The following is a 12,766-nucleotide window of genomic DNA, read 5'->3' as shown; positions in this document are numbered from 1 at the left end:
TGTTTAATGTTTTGCTGTTCACCAGCTGTGAGCCTGTCAGTGGAAGCGTTTCTCAATCACAGAAGGATGGAAGTGACTCCTGGTGCATCACTGAAGAGAAAACAACCTGGATGGGAAAGACTCCAATATCAACACCGTCTAGTTTTATGCTGTTGCTGTGAATAATCTCAGCAATTTATAATAAGCTTACCTCAGTATCTACTCTTAGTAGTTCCTAAAGACCTCCGTATGTCTGCATTTTCTCCATATCTGATCTGAGGAGTCAAATATCTAACGAAAAAACCCAATCATAAAAAAAACAGTATAAACTCTGTTTATACTGTTTTTTTATTCTGCTTGAGAAAAAAAGTTGATTTATTCATACATATATCTATATATATATATATATATATATATATATATAACAAGATAAATGTTATGTTGGTTGATCAATCTTGGATGAGGAACATCTTAATTTTCATTCATGTTTCTTCTGTTTGCCCCCCTGATTTTCTACCTTATTGTGGTTTGGGGCTTTGTTTGCCTCAGAAGGACTCGGTGTGACCAGAAGGAGCTTTGCTTCAGCTGGGACCCCCTAGCTGGGTGGGTTTTAGGGTAGAAGCACACAGTTTAATTTGACTTCTTTCACTCGATGATAGATGTGAAAAGTTTATAGTATGAATTACTTCCACACAAATGACTTGAACGTGCAAGGGGTGTGTAAGTCATCTTTTTCCTGTGCCATGTCTGTCTTCCCTACTGTTTATGCAGGTGTGTGTGTGCAAGAAAGATGGCAGCAGTAGCGAGGTAGGAGGGCAAAATAGGATTAGCGCCACCGCAGTACGGGAGTCAAATATTACGTCCAGGAGCAAATGGATAAAAATAGACCAAAGGGGGAAAAAAAAAGAATCGATACTCTTGCGGATGTGTTGATGCATTGGATCGTTGGCTGTTGGAGCGATACGAAACGATAATTATTTACACCCCTAATAGTTAATGTAACAAACTAAAATCATAAACAAAAGGGAACAGAAAGAGGAAGAAATCAATATTTGCCCCCTATTCACATTAAAGAACAGCAGCTATTCAGCTTAGTAAACTGTAACAGATGTAATACAAATATACAAAATATAAAGAACAAAAAAATAGCCAATTCATTATTTTCATACTGAAATTGATTTAATAGTTTTATCTGTTCAAGATTGCTTCATAAACTGACACATTTAACTAAAATACATCTTTCCGTTTTTAGCTATCACCCCAGTCCCCTAGACTCTAGGGCCTAGAGAAAACTCTCATCCGCACTAATAAGCCATATGTTTGAGCATAATGTGTACAGATGACGATTTCTCCTGATGTAACTGTGCCTAGAACTGGTCCTGACCGACCCCGCTTCTGGAACAATCTTCTGCACCTGTGTAGCTTCCAGCTTCCTGGAGCAAATGGGACACACATATGTAAAACATGTCAACAGAAGCAAAGTTCCACATTAATGATGGCACTTAGAAGGGAAATACATTTTATAAACCAATTTAGTTCCCGCATTTGAAACTATTGTTAGTTCTCTTAAAAAAAAAAACATTTTTTTTTCACAGGGTTTCCTTTTTTACAAATCTAATTTTCTAGTTTTACTCTAGAAAGTTTAAAATCTGTCTTTCAAACACTTGCTAATGACTATGACATTACAGATTATTCAAATGGATGACGAATAAAAAAAAAAATTGAAATGTACCTTAAGGTACACAAACGCCAAGCATGAAGTCAACGGATTGTTTGGAGACACAAATCTGGGTAAGGATACTAAAACCTTTCTGCTGCTTTGAAGGTCCCAATGAGGACTGGCCTCCATCGCTGGTAAACAGAAAAGGCTTGGACTGTAGAGGATCTGGAATGTTTTACATAGGAGAGCGAAGGAGGCACAAACTGTCAGGGCATGGTAGCAAACATGAACATCAAACCTCTTGATGTTCAAAAATAACAATGAAAAGCACGTCAAAAACTTTTTTTTTCTTCTAAAACACAAACACAATTGAGAAAAACAAATGTTCCACAAAGTAAGGAAATCAATACAGAAAACAATTTCCTTTAGTACAGCTTTCCAGACAGTAAATGAACATTTCCATTCCATAAAGTGCAGCAGCGATCAAATGTAAACAGAGTGGGAGAAAAAAAAAAACATGGTGCAAAAAATGCATTGATATGGAATGTCAGAGCATTAATATATATGGTGCAAATATGCAGTCTTTTTGGTTTGGTGTTATCAGTGTGATGCAGAGTCTGTGACATGACTAATAGTTGTTTTCAGCAGCAGCAGCAGTCTGATGGAAGTGGGGAAGAAAACTGTTGCAGAATCTGCTAATCATTTTAACTGTGACCATTGCAAAAAAAAGAAAAATTATAAAACTGGAAGGGCAGATTGAAATGATCAATAAACAAACGGATGAATCTACTGCAGCAGCTTCTAAATCTGGGTTCCTCCATTACAGTCCTTGGCACCATTTAGATAACCTCCATAACAGGACTGTTATGGAGGAACCCTGCTATCGATGTTGGAGTGCATTTCCCTCCACATGATTTAAAGCATTTTTAATACAGAAGCATAGATTTTTCATAAAACACAATGATGACAAGTTCTATAATAGTCATAATTATATGCCTATAAGACCAAAAACCATTTGATCCTGATAAAATAAGGTTGTATAAACCGAGGGGGCATCCTGACAGCATTTAGATTCTTTTTTAGCCTATATAGAACAGCAGCAGCCCGATGAGTGAATATAAACAATTGATGGAGCTGCTTGGCAGAGCTGACAGTCCTTGGTGGTCAAAGACTAACCATCCATCCATTTTCAGTCATGCTTATCCATGCTGGGGTCGCGAGGGGTGCTGGTGCCTATCTCCAGCTGTCAATGGGCGAGAGGCGGAGTACACCCTGGACAGGTTGGCAGTCCATCGGAGGGTCGTACAGAGACTAAAAGGACAGACAACCATTCACACACACACTCACACCTAAGGAGAATTTAGATAAGCCAATTAACCTAACAGTCATGTTTTTTTTTATTGCGGGTGGAAGGCGGAGTACCTGGAAAGAACCCACATATGCACAGAGAGAACATGCAAACTCCATGCAGAAAGACCCCGGGCCGGGAATCAAACCTGGAACCTTCTTTATGCAAGGCAACAATGCTACCCACTGCTCCTCTGAACAGCCCAGGTCAAAGGCTGACCAAAATTAAAAAGGGCTGAAAGATTTTTCATGACCTTGCAAACCTGCTTGTCCAGATTCTGGTGTTGCAGGACCTTACTGTAACGTTTGCATGAAAAGTTCTTACTTCTACTATAAATCATAGATCTAGGTGCTAGCTGCGACTTCGTTTAACGATCGTTTTACTGCCTCCTAAAGGGCCGGAGGGAGAAATTTAGTGTTTTACTCTTGTTAAATGTATTGTGACTAAAAACTTAGTGCCTCTGCAATTTGAAAATTTAATTTTTCTAAATTGCGATTATATTGCAAATGCAATTAATCGCCCAGAGCTAATATTACATTAATTAACCAATCTACAACTATTCTAAGTTCTCAATCCTTCCAGAGCCTCCTATCAGAACATTCATCAAAGACAAAGAAAATTGCTGTTCCTAACAAAAGTTAAAGTCACAGGTTCAAGTTTGTTGAAGTTTTTTGTTTGGAATAAAAAAAGAAACATATTAAAATGTTATTTTCCTGATAAGTTCATTGTTAATGAGCCTCAAATCTGTTGAGTAGTTCTCTGGATTTTAGCAGCTGTGTTACAGATCCCCTTCTGTTTATTCCAAATAATCTATTATAAAATCTATTTTTCTTCCCTAATAAATCAAATTATCATTTGAAAGAATCATAAACAGCAAATAGGATTCTTAACTCTAGGATTCTTACGTAAGATACAATAAGAACGTAAGGAAATCCCTTCTATCATAAGCTGCTAAAGAGGGTTAATTGAGGAAGTAAATTATAAAGGATGTTTAACTGTTCAGAATTTATGTTACGTTAATTAAACAAAAAATATAATGTTTCATATTACATTTCATTTATATGCAAAAATAAGTGTGAGCCTTTATTTGAATAAGATAAATGTAAAATCTTATTGTCTACCAGCAACAGACAGCTGCTACATACCAAGTGATGGTCTGTCATGACTGGAGTATTTATGGTGGTCAAATAGATGCTCTATATTTAGAAATCCGTGATGCAAATAGGAAAGTTTATCTATGTGGTAATTCAAAGTGCTGTACAATTGAAAAAAATTACATTTCAGTGGCATAGATGCAATACAAATACATAGAATAAAATTTACAAAAGTGGATCAAATGCAAAAAAAAAGACAGTGATAAAATTATTAAGAAAATCGAAAGAGTGGAGTGGAAACATTGCTAATATTGTTTAGATATCACAGTCAGAGGCCACTTTAAACACATACTTTTTAAATTTAGATTTAAAAGAACTTAGGATTTCAGCATTTTAATGTTTTCTGGGAGTAGTGGAGTGTTTTTGAACATCGTGGCTAGACATCCTGCTGTCTTGTTCTCTTTCTTGCAAAGGAATAAAGTGCAGACTGAGTGAAATCCATCGATCTTGTTTATTTACTGCACTCTGCATAGTTGAATATTTTTTTCACATTCAGCTAAAAGCTAAACTCTGTTTTCTCCATGTTTGGTTCTGGATATCCAAATCCGATCCAGCTCAGAGGTTCTGAGAGGTCTGAGTAGCTGCACACTGACTGTAATGTAATTTGATGCAAAAGCCTTTCAGTGATTTATAGACTAACAAAAGTATTTAATTCTACTAAATAATGTACTTTTCTGAGGTCAAAAACCTACTGCCCTACCTGATGCCTAAAGTTAGGAAAGTGTTACCTTTATGATATCCACATTGCCAGCAGTTTTGATAACTTTGATTTAATTGGTGAAATGTGTAAAAAAAAAAAAAAAAAACACAACTCCACAAGGGCAAGCAACCGACCAACAATAACTAAAAGAAAATTACATTGATTCATTTTTTCTTATACCCACTGACACATATCCTAGTCACCCTAAGAAGCTAAAGATTTTGCAGAACAAATTCATACATGTGATAACGTGTGATTTATAATGCTACCTCTGATCCACTGTTTTACAGCCTCAGGCTTTTGCAGCTGACTGCATCAGCTTATATCATTCTTGACGGGTCTATGCCAGGTAAATCCTAACTTCTGTGACAGAGTGACAGAGTTTCATGATCACAAGAACAGAGAGAAATCACTATCAAGAGCAAAAAAGCAGAAGCTGAAGTTCACTAGTGTAATATTAGTGTAGCGTGTTAAGGTCCAGAAATATGAAATGAGATCGACAACATTATTAAAGAAGCTCAGTGTCCTGATTTACTGAAAAAACTGATGCTACATTATATTCATTATAAATTTTAAGGATTGTTTTCACATTAGTGCCTGGTTTGGTAAGTTGGCTGAATAATGATGTATACTGATGACTAGAAATGATCAGTCTCCATATAAGGGGTTGGCTTTAATGATGGGCGTTTTTACAAACTGTCTCTCATTTATTTTATGGAATAAATATGTCAATCTTATGTATATTATCTTAAATATAGCTATAATAACAGTTTTTTGAGTTTGCTTTTGTAATAGTAATTTGTAAGAACATTATAGTTGTACTGGAGTTACGTTTAACGGAACTCTCATTGTCTTTCTTGGATGTAAACCCATATTAAGCCGGCTTAAGGATTAACTAAATAAGCCAAGACGGTAGGAGACTTCTACTGTATTGAAAATAAAGATTATTATACAGACAGTTTTCTGACATAAAAAAAAGGAAAAGTAATCTTATACCAGTATTTAGTCTTCCACACCTTTTATTTCAAAAGGATTTAAAATTCCCAGACGCTAGAATGCAGTTGTCTTATTTTTTATTTTTTTTACCTAAATAAAGATTTATACTATATTATTCTGTATACTTTTATAACAGAAACAATTGTTTCTGCTATTTCATGTTTTTAAAATATTAATTTGTGAAAAAAAAATGAAATTACAGTAGATCTGAAAATTGGATCTTTGCCTTAAAAGAGAAGTAATACAGTTTTACAGGAATACAGGAATTATTTCTATTTTCTAGTTTTAGTAAACTCATTATCAAGGACGGCATCTTTCTTAAATCTTTATTAAAATAAAACAAAAACAACAAACCCTTCATTTAGCAAGCCAGCCCTGTTGGATTGGATTTTTACTATTAAGTTTAAGGGCAAGCAAAAACAAAAACTCAATAAATGATCAGTTCTGTGTTGAAACACATTCTAAAAAGAATGCAGTTTTAAAATATTGCCCCTAAAGTAAATGTATATACATATATATGTGTGTATATAAATATATATCTATATATACAACATGAAATGCCCACCTTTATTAACTTTAGATCATTTTGTAATGTTTCTGCACTGTTATTAAGGGCCATAAAAAAAAAAAAATGTTTTAGGACCACCATTGACCCTCAGGCTCCACTTTGGACACCTTTGCTTTAAAGTTTCAGAAAACTGCATGTGCTTAAAAATACCGACATTCTTTAAGTCGAGTTTGTTTTCAGACGGTCCACTTTGGTGTAGATCCTTTGGGACGCGCTCCTGGCTTTAACAAACTAATCCGGATTTACAATAAATACAGATTCTAACAGAGTAATGAACAGCACCTAAACCACCTGGTTAAAAGAAAAAAAAACAAAAAAAAAATAATAAAAAAAACTCACTTGTATTTTTCTCACGGTTTCACAAGAGGGCAGTTGTGTGCAGCTGCTGACAGCCTACTGTGCTGGGCTTTATAATAGTTCTTTTTATTTCTATCATCCTGTAAGTGCTCCTTGATGCTCTTCTAGAGCAAGTGAGGTACTTAGTACTTGAAAAGCTGAGAGGACCATCCTTCTGTTTGTATGAAGCAAAATGAGGTCAACAGATACCTTACATTTGTAGTTTTCTTCCTGGCCTCAAGCAGGGTGAATGCTACAACGATGCTTTCTGCTCGCTCTAAAGCCTGATGGATGGGTGGTATTTCATTTTTTCTGTACAACCTGGGGAGCTGGGTTGATGAAAAAGCAGCTGGATGAAAAAACCAGCTGCGTGGCACAAATATTCCTCTGTGTGAGCTGGCAAGCTAAAGCAGAATACACCCTGCTGACTCAGTTCTCATTAGGATGCACGGTAAGGGAGCAGCTGAACGATTTTCAGACAAAAAGATAAAAATAGGCCAAAGAAATGGTAATAATAAAAACGATCCCTTTTATGCAGGCAAGACAATCCATTTCAAACAAGAACAGCATTTCAATTGTTGAACCAAAATTCATAAAGGAAGTTAACTTAGTTTAGTGAAGGCAGCCTGCATTCCTACCACAAGTTGTGATCTATGATTATCTACAGCTCTAATCACTTATGCCTTCTATTGTTTTCTGCTTTTAAATTTTAATTGACTTTCAAATCCATCTGAACCTACTGTGTTCTCTTCAAAATATGTAGGTGTTTGAAATTTATCTTGGTGAAATATAGCAGTGTGAAGTTTTTGAGAGTAACCTGGGCTTTATGGGGGTTTTCAAGAAAAAAAAAAAGCATCTTTTTTAAATTATCATTAAACTGTCAAAAGCACTGAGCAATGAAATGAACTATTTGCATTTAACCCATCCCCTTGGGGAGCAGAGGGGCTGCCATTGTGCGGGGCCCGGAGAGTAGTGTGGGGGTTAAGGGTCTTTGCTCAGGGACCAGTGGCAGTTTGTGGGAGTGGGGATTCAACTCAGAACCTCTGGATTCCAAGCGCAATGCCCTAACCACTAGGCCTTATCTTATACCCGTATTTAAGCATGACGGAGGATCTGTGATGCTATGGGCTTGGTTCTTAGAATCGACTGGTAAACCTTGTTAGCATAGATTGAAACACTGTAAGTATCAGCATACCCTAACATTAATGATAAAGCAAGTCTGCAAGTCTGCAGAAAGTCTCTCTAAAGAGAAGAACCAGGATTCTGGATAATCTGGACTAGGGGTGATCTCCCCTGATCCTCCAGTTCTGCATTTTTTAGACCGGTCTCTGCTCCAGCACACCTCAGCCAAAATGATCGCATTACATCAGCAGCCAATAACGACTTTAGAATGCAGAATGTGGAAGAACTCCAGTGCTGGTATTATTAGACTTCTATGTAGCACTGGACACTGTTGATCACTCCATTTTATTAGACAGGAAACTGGACTGGTTTAAATCCTACTTCAAGGATATTTTACACTTTTAAGTGTCATTATGTAACCATGTGGCATTCCTCTAGGGTCCATCTTAGGGTCCCTTTAATTCAATATCGAATATGCTCCCCCTAACTTAGATCCTAATAAACAACATAATCGGTTACTATAACTATGCAGATGATACACAGCTGTACATTACAATGTCACCAGGTTACTAAGAAGCCATTCAGGCACTTGGTAAATCTATAGAAGAAATCAATTTTCTTCAGCCTAATCAAAATAAAATTGAAGTAATTGCTTTGGACCAAGAGGAGAGCATTTCAAAGATATAACTCAGCTTCAGTGGATACAGCGAAAAACATCACTTTGGCTGGAAATCTGGGTGTAGTGATGGACTCAGACCTGAACCTTCAGAGGCAGATAAAGACAAAACAAAGTTGGCCTTAAATTACTTAAAGAACATCTTCAGAATTAAAGGAGTGAAGTCTTCATGCTTTCACCTTTGGTCGAATTGATCACTGCAACAGTGTCTTCACAGGTTGGGCCTAAGAAGCCGATCAAACAGCTGCAGCTGAATCAGTATGCTGCTGCCTGTGTCCTCACTAGAACTAAGAAAGTAGAGAACATCACTACAGTTCTAAAATATTAAGGTCTCCCCGATGCTCAGAGAATAGATTTAAAATATTTCTGTTAGCCTATAAATCACAGATTAGCTTAGCATAACATTATTTTACCAACTTGTTGTCAGTGTTTGAACCGCCCAGTCCTTTCAGGTATTCTCACTCTACACTTCATGCCCAGAACCAAACATGGAGAAGCAGCATTTAGTTCTTATGCTCCACAAATCTGGAATAAACTCCCAGAAAATGGTAAATTTCCTGAAACCATCATTGATTTAAATAAAGATTAAAATTGTATTTGTTTATAATGACTTCACTATCTAAATTATTTTCCACTCTTTCTTTCCATTTTCTCAATCCTTTTTAACAGTCCTCTCATTTAAGTGTGTCACTTATTTTCTATTGGTGTTGCCTCTATGCCACTGCAATGTTTTCTTTTTTTCTTTGAACTGAAATGTGCTATATGGATAAACTTGCCTTAACTTGCTGAACTCCTTTTTGCAAATTAAATTCCTGTGTATTTCAGGGCGATTGATGTTTCTCTCTATGGAAAGGCAATTATTATAATTTTACAGCCTAACTCCCATCTTCAGTGTCCTTTTAGGGGCGTTAAAGGTTTCTCTCTATCAGGCAGCTCAATAACAGCTGCTATGGCAGTTAAAAGTGGCAGCTTTGAATTTGAATAAAAAAAAACATTTAAAAAAGTAACTTGGGATTTTCCTCAAAAATTAACTAAGAGCACATATCATTATGGTTATTAGGTTTTTGTCCTTGTAGGTTCCCAACAGAAAAAGGCTTCCTAACTGAATCAAGCAGCATGTCGAAACAGAATAGGGCTGCAATGTAGCTTATTCTGCAAATCAATTAATCTGTTGATAATTTTTTTCAGTTAATGGATTAATAATCGAATAGCCAAAGGTTCTTAAAAAAAGACTTTTACGAAATTGGAATATTCCACTTGAGGAGATCTGAATAGAGCATACTGACAGACAAAAACTTTTTTTTTTTTTATCTTAAATGCAAAATGTTTATATATATTTTTTTTACAATCCTGGTATAATTACTGCTCTTAGTGGGTTGTTCTCCAGTTAACGATTAATTGATTACTAAATTTGTTGACGAATATTTCAATAATACATTAATCTGATTGTTTCAGTCCTAAAAGACATGAGCACACTTGTGGTAAAATGTGTAGCTGAATATCTGAAGTCAGCTGGGATGTACATCCTGTGGCTCCTCAAAGTTCAGAACTTTTCTGTCTCCCTCATTTTTCTGTCAGGTGTAATAGAATCAGGTGCTTTTAAGGCCGTGAGACAAGGTCAGTGGCATCATTTCTCAGCGCCGGTTGGGGGACCCTTGTCAGAGCCACTGATGATTTAAAGCTTCCCCTGCTATAAATAACAGAGCCACTCAGCTGGCTGCCTGTCGCTGTGCTGGAGGTTAAAGTACTAATAAATTGTGAGCATTCCTCTTCCACTCGTACTTGTTTTAGTCAGGAAACACTTCAACCTGCTGTTGTTTTGTCTGAAGCTTTTAACTTCGGTGAGACACTTTTAGGAGAAACAAAGAATCTATTAACCAGCAAGCAACGGAAAGTAATGTAAATCCACACGACAGCAGCTGGAAGCGGCGAAGAGCAGAGGCCATCAGTGGAGCCCAACCCACGGCAACAAGCTTCAAGCCACGTATAAACAAACTAATTTTACAACTCAACGACGTTTATTGTGATTGTGACAAATGCAGACTGCCTGCAGAAACATCTGCGCCATGAACAAGAGCGGCGCAGTGAGGAATAAACTGACAAACACGTTTTCAATCACAGGTTGACTTTATTGTATAAAAAAAACAAAAACTGAGCATTTCCTTTACATTTACGGCGAGGTGCGGCACCAGAGATGAGCAGCTGCAAACCAACACTTTTAGACATTCATTCGGATTTTCACTGCATAAGGAACACAACACATGGTACATTAAGCCTGATTTACAGTTTCTTGCAAAAGTATTTACACACCTTAAACGTTTGTCATGTTACAACTTGCTATTAATTATTGGGACTTGATAAAATAGACCAGAATAGTGCATAACTGTCAGGTAGAAAGAAAGGAATAGATGCTTGAAAGAGAGCAGTTCACATATATATTCTTTACTTTTACTCTGCTCCCCTCTAAATAAAGTTCAGTGTGACTAGCTGCCTTTAAAAGTCACTAATCGCCAACTAAAAGTGTATTTATAATCAAAGCTTCCTGTGAAGGCATCAGGAGTTTGTTGGAAGTGTGTATATAAACGAAGACCAAGGAACACAGCATCAGCTGAGGAAGCTGCAGCGATGTTTAAAGCAGGGTTAGGTTATAAAATGTTTTTAACATCTCAGCTGAGAGTTCAGTTCATTAAAAGGAAAGGATGAAGTTGTGCACAGCTGCAAAGGCATCTGGCTGTCCACCTAGGCTGCTTAAAGAGAAGCAGCCTGGAGACCCATGTCAAAGCTCGCACCTGCCCTCTGTGAAGGTAGAAGTAAAGCCATATGAGGTTCGGTTTGCAGCGCACTATGAGGCAAGGAAGGAAAACTGCAAACAGGGTGGGAGAAGGTGCTCTGGTTAGACTTAGACAAACATCTTTACCTGCCTTTAAAACACTATTTAACATATCAACCTGAACACCATCCCCCGCTTCTACAAAGTATTGACAACATTTATCCCCATTACTCCACAGTAGTATTTTGCATAAAAAACCTCCAGGAAATTCCTTGGCTAAATAAAGCTTAAGGGTTAGAAATACTTTTGCAAGGCAACATAATGCAATAATACAATGGACACAGTCATTTATTTACACAGTTTACATTCATATTCACAATTAGATTTGGAATGTATGTGTTTTCGTGTCTAAAACCTCTGCTTTAGTGAACACACTTCTTCTGCCAGGAGGTAAAGAGAGTTTCTCTGAATAAGCAGCAGGCAGGTTTGAAGGAGGGAGAGAAGCGCAGAATGATGCAACAATGGGTCCAACTTCATTGGAGCCTTTTTAGGTGTCATGTTGGTGAATCTGGGTGGCCTTCCAGTCTCCACCGGGGGGTGGGGGGCGCTCTGCTAGCAGCTGCAAGCTTGTGTTTGTTCGCACTGTGAGATGTGTGAATGTGAAGCGTATTTTCTATGGTACATTAGTTCCAAATCTGTGAGTTCAGACAGGATGTCTGCTCCTACTCTCACTGTCGAACCCCCGCCTTTTTATAAGACATGAAACAAAACAAAAACCCAACAACAAGCATGCCATGAAGTAGTCTCGGCGAGCCTTTTGTGATATGTGATGCTTCGTCTGGAGCTGCACTGCAGCTAATAATTCTTTGAACATGACACGAAACAAAAACAAGTCTGCATCATTAGATTTCCGGCCTCATTACAAGGTTTTGCTGTTAGCCTCTGCCAGGGTATCTGGGTCTGCTACAAAACAAGATGGTGAAAGCAGCCGTGTGTGTCTGTGCAGCAGCAAACTGCAGGGAATTGAGGATGTGGAGTGAAAGGGGAGGAAAGCGGAGGAGATTCTCATTTAAGATAAAATAATACACTCCCTGCAAACTGCAGATGCAACACCAGCAGACACACACAGACCAAAAATGACAAAATGAAAAAAATATCTCGGCTTAAAAACTGAACAGCTGAACAGACCTTGTTTTAAAGCCAAGCCTTTAAATAGACGGGCTTTTCCTGTGAGGTAAGGTGAACACTAATTTACCTTGCAGGGATCGATGCAGGGCCACTGTGCTATTACCACAACTCAGAGATTAACCCATTAACACCGATATATAGGATAAAAAAACCCCAAAGCAGGTGAAAGAGATAAATGGTAGGGACTGGGTAATAAAAATCAAAACTGATGCAATATGTCAGACACTGAAACGTCAGATAAAAAGAAACAGATTTTAAATGAAAACAGT

The sequence above is a fragment of the Cyprinodon variegatus genome, unplaced genomic scaffold, assembly GCF_000732505.1.
Source record: "Cyprinodon variegatus isolate N-32 unplaced genomic scaffold, C_variegatus-1.0 Scaffold837, whole genome shotgun sequence".
Lineage (NCBI taxonomy): Eukaryota > Metazoa > Chordata > Actinopteri > Cyprinodontiformes > Cyprinodontidae > Cyprinodon > Cyprinodon variegatus.
Note: the sequence above shows the minus strand (reverse complement) of the source record.